Source organism: Gracilinanus agilis, chromosome 1 (genome assembly GCF_016433145.1).
Source record: "Gracilinanus agilis isolate LMUSP501 chromosome 1, AgileGrace, whole genome shotgun sequence".
NCBI lineage: Eukaryota > Metazoa > Chordata > Mammalia > Didelphimorphia > Didelphidae > Gracilinanus > Gracilinanus agilis.
The window spans coordinates 574,237,464-574,254,185 of NC_058130.1; positions in this window are offsets into that span (position 1 = coordinate 574,237,464).

A 16,722-nucleotide genomic window follows, 5' to 3' on the forward strand; every position below is an offset into this window, starting at 1 on the left:
GCTACCCACATTCAGAGGAAGGACTGCAGGAGAGGAAACATATAAGAAAAACAACTGCTTGAACGCATGGGTCGGGGTGGACGTGATTGAGGGTGTGGACTCGAAACTACCACACCAATGCAACTACCAACAATTTGGAAATTGGTCTTGATCAAGGACACATGACAAAACTAGTGGAAATGCGCATCGGCCATGGGTGGGGGGAGTGCGGGGGGGGGGGTGAAGGGGATAGGAGGAGCATGAATCAGGTAACCATGTTAAAAATGTATATTAATAAATGTTAAAAAAATAAAAAAAAACTCTCTGACAAAGGTTTAATGACCCAAATATATAAAAAAATAACACAAATTTACCAAAAAATTAGCCATTTTCCTCTTGGCTAATGTTCAAGGGATATTAACAGGCAGTTTTCACATGAAGAAATCAAAACTATAGTTAAGCATATGAAAAAGTATTCTAAATCCCTTCTGATTAGAGAAATGCAAATTAAAACAATGCTGAGGTCCCACTTCACACCTTTCAGACTGGCCAATATGGCAATAAAGGAAAGTGATAAATGCTGAAGGGATGTGACAAAATAGGGAAACTAATACACTGCTGTTGGACTTGTGAATTTTTCTAAACATTCTGCAGGGCAATTTGTAATTATGTGCAAAGTTCTTTAAAAGAATGCTCACCCTTAAATCCAGTCATACTACTGCTGGATTTGTGTTTCAAAGAGATAATAAGGAATACTACTTGTCTAAAAATATTTATCACAGACTTGTTGTGGTGGCAAAACATTGGAAAATGAGGGGATGTCTATTGATTGTGGAATGACTAAACAAATTGTGGTATCTGATGTTGATTTAATACTACTGTGCTGAAAGGAATGATGAACTGGAGGATTTCTATGTGAACTGGTAAGACCTCTAGGAATTGATGAAGAGTAAAAGGAGCAGATCTAGGAGCACATTGTACACAGAGACTGGTACATTTGTGAAAATCTATTGTAATTGACTTTTTTACTAGCACCAGTGCAATGATCCAGGACAATCCTGAAGAATTTATGAGAAAAAATGCTATCCACAGGCAGATAAAGAACTTTGGGAACAGAAATGCAGCGGAAAAACATATGTTCCATCACCTGGTTCAGTGGGGATATAATTAGGGTTTTGATGTTAAAAGATCATTCTATTACAAGTATGAATATCATGGAAATAAGTTTTGAACAATGATACATGTATAACCCAGTAGAACTGCTTGTCAGCTCCAGGAGGGGAGGAAATGAGGGATGGGAAAGATCATGAATCATGAAACCATGGAAAAATATTTTAAATAAATTAAAAAATATTTCAGTGCCTTCTAATTGTTTACTTCATAAAGTCTAAGTTTTTCATCTGGCCTTCATAAAACATTCATTTCTAGCTACTTTGTCCTTACTTCCTGCATGTCCTCTATGCTTATCAGGCTAGATATCTGCCCAGATTGACTTCTGGGGCTACAGAAGTGGTCCCAGCAGGATGCTGGGCTCTTTCATTTAAGGTATGTGAAGTGCTATAAAGACTCACACATGCATACACATGCTCTATTCCATTCCCTCTCTTCTTGATTTTGCTGGTCTAGCAACAAAGAGTATTGGCTCATTTGCAGTTTAAATAAATTTATGTAGTTTGAAATTTACATATCCCAAATATATTAGAATAGGATTGTCATCATTGGGAGATGAGCTATGTTCAACTACAGTGATCTGTGCCTATCATTCTGTTCCTCTGCTGGGATTTAGGTAACATAGTATTAAATGCTTACTCCGCCAAGGATGGTTCCAAGCCTGGCTGAAAAAGGAGGAGGGTTGGGCGTGGGGCTAGCAACTGGACCCCATAAAAAATCACACTTGCTATAGAAACCGCAACCTCACCAAACCAACAAAACCAACGATCGCCTAGCCTGGAGGATTGCTCTCCAACAGAGTCCATGACGCGTGCTGGTGAAAGCCTCTGGGAAGCCAGCTCGCTGATAAATCTTCTGAAGACCAAGGCAAAAACCAGAATAGCGACATGGAACGTAAGAACCTTATACAAAAGTGGAAAAATCGCTCAGGTAGTAAATGAGATGAAAAGATACGACATCAGGGTCCTCGGTTTATGCGAGACCAGATAGAATGGAAGCAGCCAGACCAGTCTGATATCAGGCGAAACCATCATTTACTCTATGAAGACCCAGACCATTCCCACACCCAGGGAGTAGCGCTGCTCATGACACCTGAAGCAAAAAAGGCGTTGATAGGTTGGGAACCTATCTCATCAAGGCTTATGTCAACAAGGTTCAACTGAAAGGGGAAGAAGATCACCATCATCCAATGCTATGCACCCACCAATGAGGCAGAGGAAGAGGAAAAAGAAGAGTTTTACAGCTCCCTACAGGCACTACTTGATGGCGCACCAAGAAGAGACCTGAAGATCGTTATGGGAGACTTGAATGCAAAGGTAGGAGAAGACAACACAGGAAAGGAATTCATCATGGGAAGGCATGGAGTAGGCACCTGTAACGAAAATGGAGAGCTCTTTACGGATTTCTGCGCCTTCAACAATCTTGTTATTGGGGGTACTATATTCCCACATAAGAAAATTCATAAGTCAAGTTGGACTTCGCCTGATGGAAGGACGGAAAATCAGATAGATCACATCACAGTTTCCCGCAAGTGGAGAAGAAGCCTTCTAGATGTTAGAGCAAGACGTGGTGCAGATGTGGCCTCGGACCACCAACTCCTGGTGGCAACTTTTAGAACCAAGTTGAAATCATTCAACGACCTTTCAGGCAGATTACACCATAAGTTCAACATGCAAGATCTAAAGACCAGAGAGGAAAAAGAAATATTCAATTGCGAAATCAAGAACAGGTTCACGGCCTTGACAGGACTCACGGGAGAGACAGATGAAAACCACTGGACCAAACTCCAGCAGACCTGGAAGACCACCTGCGCAGAAGTCCTGAGAAAGAAAGAGAGAAAGCGCAAGGAATGGTTAACACAAGAGACATGGGCCAAGATACAACAGAGAAGAGATTCGAAACAGAAGATCAGCCAGTGCCAAGATCAACAGGAGAAAGAAGAACTTCGAACACAGTACCGGGAAATTAACCGTCAAGTCAAGAAGAGCACAAGATATGACAAGAGACGGTTCATTCACGATATGACCAAAGAAGCAGAAACAGCAGCTGGGCAGGGGAACATGAAGAGGCTATACGAAATAACAAGAACTCTATCGGGAAAGAATTACAACCCTAGCAAGCCAGTGAAGGACAAGGCTGGCAAGACAATAACAAGTGATGCAGGGCAGAGAGCCCAATGGGCAGAGCATTTCGAAGAAATCCTGAACCGACCGCCTCCATCAAATGTTCCGGACATACCACCAGCCACCGAACTGCTTCAGGTGAACACAGGCCCACCTACCAAAGTTGAGATCATCAAAGCCATCAAGACCATGAAAAATGGTATGGTTGCAGGTCCAGACGGCATCCCCCCTAAGGCACTCAAGGCAGACCCAGAAATGTCAGCGGAGATGCTACAACCCCTCTTGCAGAAGATCTGGGAACAGGAACAAGTCCCGACAGACTGGAAACTAGGCTACCTGGTGAAGCTACCCAAGAAAGGTAACCTATCCCAATGCAGCAACTGGTGAGGAATCATGCTTCTATCCGCTCCCAGCAAAATCCTGACCAGAGTCATCTTAGAAAGACTGAAGGAGGCCTTGGACAAGAAGCTGAGAATAGAACAAGCAGGGTTTCACCAGCACAGATCGTGCACCAACCATATCGTCACCCTAAGAATCATCATCGAACAGTCCATCGAATGGCAGTCCCCCCTCTACATGACTTTCGTGGATTTCGAGAAGGCATTTGGCAGCGTAGACAGGAATATCATCTGGAGATTGATGCAGCATTACGGGATTCCCCCGAAGCTCATCAACATCATCCAGCGGTTATATGAAGACTTTACCTGCCAGGTCATCCATAATGGGAAACTGACGGCTCCCTTCACAGTGAAGTCCGGAGTGAAGCAAGGCTGCATGCTTTCGCCCCTTATCTTCTTGATGGTCATAGATTGGACCATGAGAAGAATTACCAAGGACAACAATGCGGGCATTCAACGGACTCATACCAAACAGCTTGAGGACCTTGACTTCGCAGATGACATCTGTCTCCTTTCTCACAAGCAGCAGGATGCGCAAGCCAAACTTGCACGACTCTCTGAAGAAGCGGAGAAGACTGGTCTGAAGATCAACAAGAAGAAGACCAGGTGATCACAGTCAACAGCACACAGGACCTGCCAATCCAACTACAGGGAGAAAACATCAAGGAGACGGACCACTTCACCTATTTGGGTAGCAGAGTCAGCAAGGACGGCAGAGCAGATGAGGACATCAGAAACCGAATCAACAAAGCCAGACAGGCATTTAACACCCTGCGGTCTGTCTGGATCTCCAAAGCACTGTCCCTCGTCACTAAGCTCTGAATCTTCAATACCAACGTAAAGGCCGTCCTCCTATATGGATCAGAAAGCTGGAGAGTGACGAGCGCTAACACCAATAAACTCCAGGTCTTTGTTAATAGATGTCTACTCTACATCTTGAACATCAGATGGCCTGAAAAGATCTCCAATGCTAGTCTCTGGGAAAGAACAATCCAGTATCCCATCAGTCAGAACACAAAGAAACGTAAGTGGAGATGGATAGGACATACGCTACGAAAACTGGAAGACAACGTAGCCAGACAAGCATTGTGCTGGAACCCTTCAGGAAGGAGGAAAGTTGGAAGACCAAAACAGACCTGGCGAAGATCTGCCGAAAATGAAACAAAAACAGTCAGAATGACATGGGCCCAGCTGGGGGAAGTTGCCCAGAACAGAGTCCGCTGGTGTGAGATGGTTGCGGCCCTATGCTCCTAAGGAGTCAACAGGAATTAATAATAATAATAATAATAATAATAATAATAATAATAATAATAATAATAATAATAATAAGTATTACATGCTACAATCACAGTATCAGAATCTGAGTAAATCCATCCTTTGGAATTTGGATCACAAGGTCAGTGGGAGGATGAAGAGGAGGTTGTTTTCTGTTGCAATCCTAAATGGTATCATCTTGGGAAATATGGGAGGCAGTTATTAAGTGAGTGAAATGGTTAATTCATATAGTATTTATCTTTTTTTGGATTATTTAAATTCTAGATTGTTGAGAAGCTATAATTTATTTATCCCTAGCACAGTTTTTACTTTGGATAGCTTTGAGAAGTTGTAATAATAGGAAAAAAATATCTAGTCCCCTATTTCTTGATCATATGACCCAAAACAATTAAATGAACATTATGTAGAGAAATTAATTGTAATTAACAATTGTTTTTGATCTAATGAATGAGTGTAATTTTTCTAGGTAAACATCTTTAGTAATCTTTAAAAATTTCCTTGTTAACAAAACAGTTGAAGAATTTGGATTTATTTTTGTAATAATTTCAAATCATGAATTTATATGTACTGCTGTGAAACAACTTTAAGGAATGAGAAATCAAAATATTTTGCTCTCTTCCCATATTCATGAACACTAATTTTTGCAGCAATAATAATAATATTCTATTTACAGCATAATCTCTCTTATTCACCTAGCAGTCTATATTTAATTAAATTGACAGTTTTTTAGACTTTTATAATAAAGGAAAAATGTCAGTGGGAAAAAGGACAATTTGAAGAGTTAAAAAGTAAGTTATCTAAAATGGTAGAAATCATTATTAACTCTCTTAGATAGTATATGATTTTAGAATTGTCATTTCCTAATTTGCTGTATGTTTTTATTATTAATAACCTTATGATTTATTTTCAGTTTTCTGTCTGTTCCGAAGAGAAAATAATTTCTAATATTCTAGGAGTTGATTTTGTCTTGGCAGGTGAAAGAAATAAGAGTTCTTCTCCCCCACCTCTTCAGTTATAATTGGATAAGTTGCTTTACTGTACTTTAACTTTTGATTTTTTATCTTTCCTTCAGACTTACATGGTCTTGAATCTTTTTAATTTACTATAAGTTCCTATTTGCAAAAGCACACACAAAAGTATATGTGTATATAACCACTTATATAGACATAAAATACCTAAATACACATATAAATACAATTTATGTAAATATAGACAAATACATACTACATACACATTTATATCATATGTTATCCTATAATGCATGTAGTTAATCTCTAAGTTAAATTTTTCATGTGGATATTTTAATTAAATTAAACAAGCATTAAGTACTTATTCTGTTACAACCATTATCTTTGAGAAGATAGAAATGAACCAGTTTTTGCCTGCAATGAGTTAACATTCTAAATGCACAGATAACATGTATATATTATTATTATTATTATTATTATTATTATTATTATTATTATTATTATTATTATTATTATTCCTATTGACTCCCAGAGGAGCATAGGGCCGCAACCATCTCACGCCAATGGACTCTGTTCTGGGCAACTTCCCCCAACTGGGCCCATGTCACTCCGACGGTCCCTGTCTCTTTCTCAGCAGATCTCCGCCAGGTCTGCCATCCGATGTCCAAGATGTGACGCAGGCACCCGTCAACAAAGACCTGGAGTTTGTTGGCTTCTGCCAGCATGCGTCATGGACTCTGTTGGAGAGCAGTCTTCCAGACTAGGCGGTCGTTGGTTTTGGTGGTTTAATGAGGTTGCAGTTTCTTTATCAAGTGAGATTTTTACGGGGTGAGGTTGCTAGCCTCGCGCCCAACCCTCCTCCTTTTACAGCTGGGCTTGGACCGTCCTTGGCGGAGTTAATACAAGTATATTAAAAATACAAATGAAACAAATGAGGCTGAGTGTAGATACTTTCAGAAAGATGAAGGATGAACAATATTATTTATCCATACTTAAAAATATTGTATTCATTTATTTATTAATAATTTTCTAAGTACACTTTATTTTATTATATGTGTATATATAATGTATACATAATATATACATAAATATATGTGTGTGTTTTACAATTTTGAAGTTCAAATATACACTTTCCCTCCAGTCATCTCCAATCCACTAAGGAGAAAAATAATGTAATACATATTATATATGTGAAATAATATAAAACATACTTCAATATTAATCTTGTTGAGGAAAAACAGGAAAAAATTCTTCTATCTATATTCACAATTCATCATTTTTCTCTTTGGGTTAATTCATAATGAGGCCTTTGGTCTTCTTTTGGGTTAATTGTATTGATCAGTATAGCTAATTATTTCATAATTGATTATTCTTACAATATTGCTGTCATTATGTATATTGTTCCCCTGTTTCTGTTCATTTCACTTTGCTTCCACTCATACAAGTCTTCCTAATTTATTTAATTTTTTTTCTGAAACCATTCTCTTCATCATTTCTTATAACAGAGTAGTATTACATCACAATGATATAACACAACTACTTCAGGTGGAATTCAGGTGGTGAATTTCCCCTCAGTTTCTAAAATTTTGCCTCCCCAAAGAGAAATGCCATATTTTTTAAATATACTTTTGTATGTTGAATTATTTATGTATATATACTTTTTGCTTTCATCCTTTTGAGTCATATTTCTAGTAGCTGCTTCCTCATTCAAACTTTTGAAAACAAAATTAAAACCTGTTTTTCCAATTATTATAGAGTGCTACTGACTCAGTGCTATAATTTATAATATGCTATTGTTACAATATTTTGTGCTATTTACTGTTTTAAGTTTTTCATATATTCAGACAATATTTAGTTTTCTATGTGATGATCAAAGCCTGAATGTTATGAAAAAGGAAATAATTTATATTCCCTGACCTTTGAACACTTGTCAAACAGGCTATAATAGGTAAGAACAATTATTTTCCGTTACATGTAGAAACACCATTTACTAACCAATCATTTTACAATATAATCCATGTTTTTTACTTTACCAAAGATAATTCAGGATTCACAATACAATGACAGAAACAGTATTTCACTATTTCTTCAAACATAATTAATTATAATAGTGTTGTTGTGACTGCCTATCCTTTCCCTCAAGTCGTGTAAAAAAAACCTCTTTACTCTTAGCATAAAATTCTGATTTTCTAATAGAGGTATCCAAGAATATTTCATTAGTTACAATCTTGCCCTCAGTAGTAGAGCTTGAATCCCAAAGTACATTTTATTCAAATAAAAGAAATATGTTTCAATGAGAGTAACAGTATGAGCTAAAGTAGGAATAATGTATGAAAGAAACTCAAAAAGGCATTTTTTAAAATGGGCTTTACTTTAAAACTACAATCAGTTTCTTCTTGTTATTTAAAGCCAAGATGATATCTCTTTTTCACTTTTAAGGATTTTCTACATGGGCAGAACTGCTTTTGAACTAGATGGATTTTAAGGATGGAAGAGATCCTTGAGGGTTTGGTGAAAGAGAGAAGTTTGATCCAATACTACTGACAACATTTCTAGAATATTAAGCAAGAGAAAAGCTTATCCCAGGGAAGATTTGACTCTCTTCTGATATATGTTGACTCACTTTAACTTTCAGAGCTCTGAGAAAATTTCAGTTTAAGTTGCTTGACAGTATGAGATGTTTTTTTTTCTTTGAAATGATAGAATCTTTATGATTTCCAATATAAATGAAATCATAGTTCTGTAAAACAAATATTTTGTAACCTAGCTGACATTTTTGAACAAGGAAATGATATGTTCAACATGTGCATTCAAAGATTAATTACGAAGTATTGTGAAAGATTGCTTGAAGATGAAAGTAAAGAAAATTTTCAAGTGGATAACACAATAGAAAAGACAGGGAGTATTTATATTCTGAATGATAGTAACTCTCATGGGAATGGAAGGGAGGACCACAATGGTAGAGATTTTGAAGGACCACAACATCTAGGGTTTCAAAAATCATTTGGGTCTGTGGCTTGAGATACAGGAAAGAATATAAAATAATTTCAAGTTTTCAATCCCGACATTAAATTTTTAAAAATCTGGGTCCTTTAAAACAATTAAAATAAGTTAAAATAAAGAAATGGGTTGGTAAGAAAGATGTGTTTTGAACATGTGTTTGAGTTATTAATGGCAGATCCAAGTAATTCAATCATGCAGATATAAATGATGGAATTGTTTTTGAGGTAGAGATCAGGTCAAATTATGCATTTCATAGGTTCATACAACATTAGATTTAGAAATAGAAATAATTTTAGTGACCACAGATTTCAGCCTCTGAACATTAATTTGGGAAATAAATAAACAAAGGCATTTATAAATCATGTGACTTCTCAAGCATCAAAAACTAAGTATTTTAGAGTCAATTTGAACTTAGGTCTTCCTAAATACAACTCCAGTATTCAAAACTCTATTGTCTTTGGAAGTTCTGACATTCATTTTAAATCAGTGAATTTTAAATTTTGTTTCTTTTTTGAGTAAGGTAAAGCAAAATGATTCATTGATATCTATGTTTCCTTGCTATGGCAACTTAACATAAAGATATGGAATGTTTTCAGGTTTCTGTATGAGAAAAAATATCTTAACTGTGAAGAGGTACTTTTTACTGACTAGATGATATTTCTATGACAAGAAAAATAAAACTATTCAAATTTTAATTTGAATACTATCTCTAATTATACAGATTTTTCTTATGTAAATGGTCAAAAGGGAAGATTAAAATATAGGTATAGGTAGCTGTTATTTTTAAATTTAAGTTTTTCCATTATCTAGAAGAATTCTCTAATTGTGCTCCTTTAAGATAAATCCTTTATTTCTCCTTTTAAAATAGAATTCATATGTTAACTGTCATTGTGAATGGGACAAAGTGTTCCTTTGATAATAACTGGTTGAGACAGTTCCATCCATTTGGGCTGACTGCAAGAAATGTTTCTATTTGATATGAGCTAAAACTACCAGAGCTTTACTAAAATACTTAAGACATTTATAATTCAATGGATACTTAAGGTACTTAAGATGCTTCAGGTAATCAAGGGAAACCGTGATGATTAAATAGATTAAATTGCTACATAAATTGATAACTAATATACTTAAATCTACATTAATAGAAACACCTAAGGGTCCTAAATTACTTTGGTACTAGTAATTCTATCACTTTTAGGGTAGCAAATAGGAATAAACAGATAAAGATAACATTGGATAAGTTGAATATGATACAATAATAATTAACAAAGCAAAACAAAAGAAAAGGATTAGAAAAATAGAGTGGGAAAAAGAGAAAAAGGTGGAAAATGGGGTGAAATTATCTCACGTGAAGAAGTATATAAGAATCAATTAAGTAGAGGGGAAGATGGGCAAGAGTTGTGTGGAACGCTTGAACTTTAGTTGGAATTTGCACAAAGCAAAAAACATTGACATGTCATTAGCTATAGAAACTGATCTTTACCTATAGGGAAATAAGTACTGTCTATAGGACAGTAATGGTGAACCTTTTAGAGACCAAGTACCAAAACTGCAACCCTCACATCACATGTGATATGCTCTTTTATCCCACACAGAGGAAGAAGGAAGCACACCCATTGGGTTGCTGGTGAGAGGGGTGGGTGAAAAATGTCCTCCAGTGTGGAGGAAAGGGGGAGTAGAATAGCCCCCTCTGGCATGCATGCCATAGATTCACCAACAGGAGTGTAGGGGAAGGAATAAGAAATGATTGGAAAAAATGGAGGGAATTTGGGAAGGCAGTAGTCAGAAGCAAAAATATTTTTTAAATAAGGGAATGCTGAAAGAAGAGATGAGGGATTAAAAAGAGAAGAATAAGATGGAGGGAAATAAACAATTAGTAATTATAACTGTGAATGTGAGCAGGAAGAATTCGTCCATGAAGTAGAAGAAGATAGTGGAGTGGATTAAAAGCTAGAATTCCAGAATATGCTATCTACAAGAAATATTTAGACCAAGAAGGCACTAAAAAACATAAAGGGCTGGAATAGAATCTACTATACTTCAACCAAAGTTAAAAAATCAGAGGTAGCAATTTTATCTAAGACTGATTTAAATGGAATGCCATTCCACCATAAGAAATGACAAACAAAATGATCAGAGAGATAACTGGAAAGACTTATATGAACAGATGCAAAATGAAGTAATCAAAACCAGGAGAACATGAAAACAATAACAGCAATAAAATACAATGATTGACTATGAAGGACAGCTCCATGACAAAAAAAAAGGCTATCTAGTTCTAGAGAAGGTAGGAACAAGATCTGAATGCAGATCGAAAGATGTTATTCACTTCATTCTCTCCATGATTTTTTCTCTAGTAGAAGTGATATGTGTTTTATTTCACAACATGATGAATATGGAATTATATATTATATAATAACAATATACAGCTTATATACTATTATCTTTGGGGAAGGAGGAAGTGTGGGAGAGAGGGAGACAACATAATCTTAAAATGTCAGCAAATTATCAAATATTGTCCCAATATAATGTGGAATTTTTAAAAATTGAAAACCTAACAGTTTTGCAAGTATATTTCTTTATAATGTGAGGGATTCCAAAAAGGGGGGAATTAATTATTGGCCATTAAAAAGTTAGATGCCAGTTGTTAATTTAAAGCAATCTAGAAGAAAATATAGTTATCGAAATAGGGGTAGCTCTATGATCTATTAAATATTGTAGGCTCTAGGAATAAAGGGACACTAGGTAAACTTATTTCTCAGATTTTAAGGGCCCAAGGCTTTTAATATTCAAGAATATTAGCAGAAGAGTTGAAGAGTTTAAACTGTTCCAAAAGGAATTTGATGAAGATTCTAATAAAAAAGTTATATTTACAACCACAGGCTACAAAATCAGAGGAGATTTTGATCAAAAAGCAAGCCTAGGGAACTAGGATTATTTGGTAGAACTTTTATTAAGATCACTTTTTGCTAAAAGTGAGTGAGAAAGAACTTAGAAAAGCATTATTATTATTATTATTTACCGTTAGAAATCACAAGTCATTTGATGTCATATGTTGAAGTTAATGTATAACAAAACTTTAGAATAGATAACAGAAAAGATAACTTTAGAAGACAAATAAAACTACCAGCCACAACTCAAGTGCTACCTTTTACATGAAGGCTTTTTTGTTCATAGTTTTTTTGAGTCTTTTTCTTCTTAAAATTACAGTAGAGGACACATGTCTTCTGATTTGGTATTTGGGGTGTTTCAATTACCCAGTTAAACATAGAAAAGAATAAAAACTGGAAAATTTGGAAATTTCTTGGATAAAATATGGTTTTTAAATTTCTTTCTTTTTCCCCCCAATTTTTTCTGTAACATGTAGAAGCACTATTTGATAATTATTTTTCGACATGTTAAAATTCATGTTTTCTCCATCCCCACCCTTCCCTTATTACCTTAGGCAGAGAATAGTCCAATATAGGTTATCCTACTAATTTCATGTAATAAATATTTCCATATTGCTCATATCATGATAGAAAACATATAGTATGTATAGAATAAAAATTTCATGAGGAAGATATAGTGGAAGATGGCATATATTGAACCACACTAAAATTCCAAAAGTTCTTTCTTTGCCTATGTGTAGCATTTTCATCATGAGACTCTTGTGATTATCTTGGATACTTGCTTTGCTGAAAATGGTTAAATCCTTCACAGTTAATCATCGTATAATATTTATTGTACTGAATATATTGTTCTATTGCTTCTACTCACTTCACTTTGCTTCAGTTCACATCTTTGCAGATTTTTCTCAACTCATCTTGTTCATTGTTCCTTATAGCACAGTAGAATTCCATTGCGATCATATTCAATAGATCCAAGAGATATAATCTCCAAATCATTGGATCACCTAAAAACCATGATCAGAAAAAAGAACCTGGGCAAAAGAAGAGATAGAGAACATTATGAAAATAAAATGGATGATTTTGATTACATAACATTTAAAAATAATTGAGTAACAAAAATCAACAAAACCAAGAATAGAAGGGAAACAACAATTTTTGGGGGAAAATACAGTGTCTTTGATAAAAACCTCATTTCTCAAATATATAGAGAACTGAGTCAAATTTATATGAATCAAATTCATTCTTCAAATGAAAAATTATTGAAGGATATGAATAAGCAGTTCTCAGAGGAAAAAAAATAAAACTATTCATAGTCATATAAAAATGTGCCAAATCATTCTTGATTAGATAAATGCAAATTAAAAGCACTCTGAGATACCACTTCACACTTATCAGATTGGCTAATATTAACAAAAAGAAAAATGATAACTGTAGGAGGGAATGTAGAAAAATTGGGACACTGATACACTGTTGGTGGAACTGCAAATTGATATAACTGTTGTAGAGAGCTTCAGGCTCAAAGAAAGAGGTAGGCTCAAAAATTCACAAAACTATACCCACTAATCCAGTAATACATCTACTTGGTCTTTATCTCAAAGAGATGAAAGGATATGAATTCACCTCTACCAAAATATTTTTAGGAGCTGTTTTTTGTAATGGCAAAGAATTGGAAACTGAGAGTTTGACCAACACTTGGGAAATTGATGAACAATTTGGGGTATATGGTTGTAATAAAATACTTTTGTGATATAAAAATTATGGGATTTAGAAAAATATTGGACTTATATGAAATAATGCAAAGTGAAGTGAGGAGAATCAGAACAGTATCAGTAACAGAAGTATTATTATATAATGATCATCTCTGAAGGATTAAATTATTCTCAGCAAAGCAAGTTTCCACAATAACCACAAATGATGAAAATACTATCCACAGTCAAAGAAGAAAGTGTAGAAGTCTGAGGCAGATTAAAGCATGCCATCTTACCTTTTATTGCATGTGTAATATATGATTTTTAACATATGGAAATGTGAAGTGCATGAAAATACTGATGTAACCTATATTTACTATTTACTACTTTCGAGAGGGGATGCAGAGAGGTGGAAGAAAATTTGAAGTCAAAATTATCAGAAAACAATTGTGAAAAAAAGTGTTTCTACATCTAAACTGAATTAAGTGAATGAATAAAAAAATAAATCTAAAAAACCCAATTTATTTAGGAGTCAAGAAATTACATGATGATGTCATTGGTCATCTTTACAAATGAAAGAAGCAATAACTCTCTTAAAATTGGAGGACTTTACCATATTATAGACTTTACTTATTTGGTGGGCACTTTGAAACTTAGAGACTAATTGCCTTAAATTATTTGTCATTGGTTAGTGTTTTGTTATTGCCTTTTTCATTTTTTCTTCCATTCGAATTTCCTTTAATGTACCTTTAAATGAGAGATAGTTTACACCCATCTCTCATTTTCTCTCCTCTCATTGTGTTTCTCTTTCCCATTCCTTGATTTTTAATTTTTATTTTTGGATACCAGTCCATCTTATTTTGCTTCCTTCATCTTTCTGTGTATACTCCTCTTCATTGCTCTAATAGTGATAAACTTTTTAAATATCTTAAATACCTTAGTTATCTTGCGTGATTGAAGTAGTTGGGGTAGGCCTGGATACTTGCAATGTGGAGGACTGCAACTGTTTTGTCTAGCTAGATTCAGCACCTTATGTTACTACTTTCCCCTCTTGTTTCATAGCTTGAGCTGGTCCTCTTTCTGCTTCTTCCCTGGCCCTGCCAAGTGGCTTGAATTGGCCACATACCCTGTTATGGGCTCTGCTGCCTCAGGCACTCTGATATCACATAGGAGAGTGTAGTTTCCTACAGTTCACTGGTCCTCCACTCTGCTGCCCTGCTTCCTCAAGTGATCTGCTATCAAGTGGGAATGAGAAGGTTCCTGCACTTCACAGGTCACCTCCATCTCTGCTCCCTTGCCATTCTGTTGCCATGTGAAAGTCTTTAAGTATCGTGCCCCCTCTGCCTTCTATACTTGTGTTGAGTGGCTTGGGCTCAGTTTATTGACTGAGTTGCTGTGTATTTGGCTAGTTGAGTTATTCTGGCTCTCAGAGATGCTATGCTACCTGGGATACTCTCTCTCCTTACCCTAGTGAGACATATTCCTCTATCTCTCCTTTCTTTTCAGGTGATTTTTTTCTTTGTTTGTGTGTGTATGTAGGTAAGGATCAAGGAAGGAAATTGTCCTTTACTCTGCCATCTTATCTCCCAGTATGTAGCTAAATGAATTGGATTTAAGTGAGGCATTGCTGCATGAAGTTATTCTCAGACTCACTTTCTCTTCCAGAGTCATCAAAGTATAGTAGCACAAAAAAAAAAAAAAAAAAAAAACTCAAAATGACTATTGATAGTCAGGAATACACTTGGCACCCTTCATATATGATCATGTGCAAAGCCCTCTGCAGAAGCTGCTTCAAAAACATTCATGATAATTGGGGGAAAATTGTTCTCATCTGCCAATTCCACCACGGGAAGTTTACACATTTTTGAGATATATACTTTCCTAAGTTACTGATGGCTTTGTATCTAACTGGTTGACTTCGGCCCCTTTTAACCATTCTTCCTAAATTAGTTTATGTGAATATGGCTATTGCACATATTATATCTTCTCTCTGCCACAGGTGAGAGTTGAGTGCTAGAAAGACACCAAAGGTGAATGCATAGTCCTGAAATGACTCAACAAGCCCTCACAATAGAAGTTCTAGTTCTTCTTGAACACCCATACCCTTCAAGAGTAAATTACCATATAATAATATATAATGTACTTTTCATTACTGTATTTAATGTTAATAATATCTTTTTCAGTATAACTTATGAATTAAACTTTACTATAATTATGTATGTAAAAGAAAATTACATTATGAGATCAGCAGGTGTTCACTTATTTCTTTGTTTTCAACAATCTTTACATATCTTCCATGGATGTGGAGGCCCTACTATACTTTCAATTAATTTTATATTAGGCAGTAAATAATAAACATTTGTTAAACCACTACTTTTCAGGAATGGTGCTAAGTGCTGGGGATACAAAAGGTGCCAAAAGACTGTCCTTCCCCTCAACGGATTTATAATCTATTTTACTTATTGTCTTTTGTATCTTCCTAGAAGAGCTTAAGTTTTTTGAGGGTGGGAATTTTTCTATGTTTTGCTCTCTCTTGATATGTATACCGAATTCCCAGCCCAATGTCTTGAGAGAAGTCATCAAATGAACATTTTAATTGAATCACTAATTTTAATAAATGCTAGATAATATAAATGGAGGCATCTACCAATAAGCACAGATTATTGGCCTTGTGGCTATATAAGACAGTGTACAAGAATATTGGAGTACCAATTTAGAAATGAATAGAACCTCATCAAGTAAAATTAAATCAAAGGTCTGAGGCTAATGCTACGATATCAAAATGAACAATAGTATTTTGGGAAAATTAGAAAAATTATAACAGGTTTAGGAAAAAATAATGAGTTTAAAGTCACTATGAAAATACGAAGACTGAAAAGTTATTCTCCATTAATACTATCTTAAAAATGCTTTAATGGATGAAATTGTTTCAATTTAAATAATTTCCATTTTATAGTATACAGAACTACCCAGTCCTTGGCCTTATTGAAGAACATATGAACAAAAAGATAATAGATCTAGAAACTAAAGATACCAGTGAGATTATTTAATCCAACTTCCTTTTTCAAAAATAAGAAGGAAATTCAGAAATGTAGAATGACTTCCCAACTTGATTTGGATGGTAAATATGGCAGTCACAGTTTGAATTCATGTCCTATAAGTGCAGGGCCAAAATACATGTTAAGTACAAGACATCAAAATATTATTGGACCCTCCACCAAAATAAT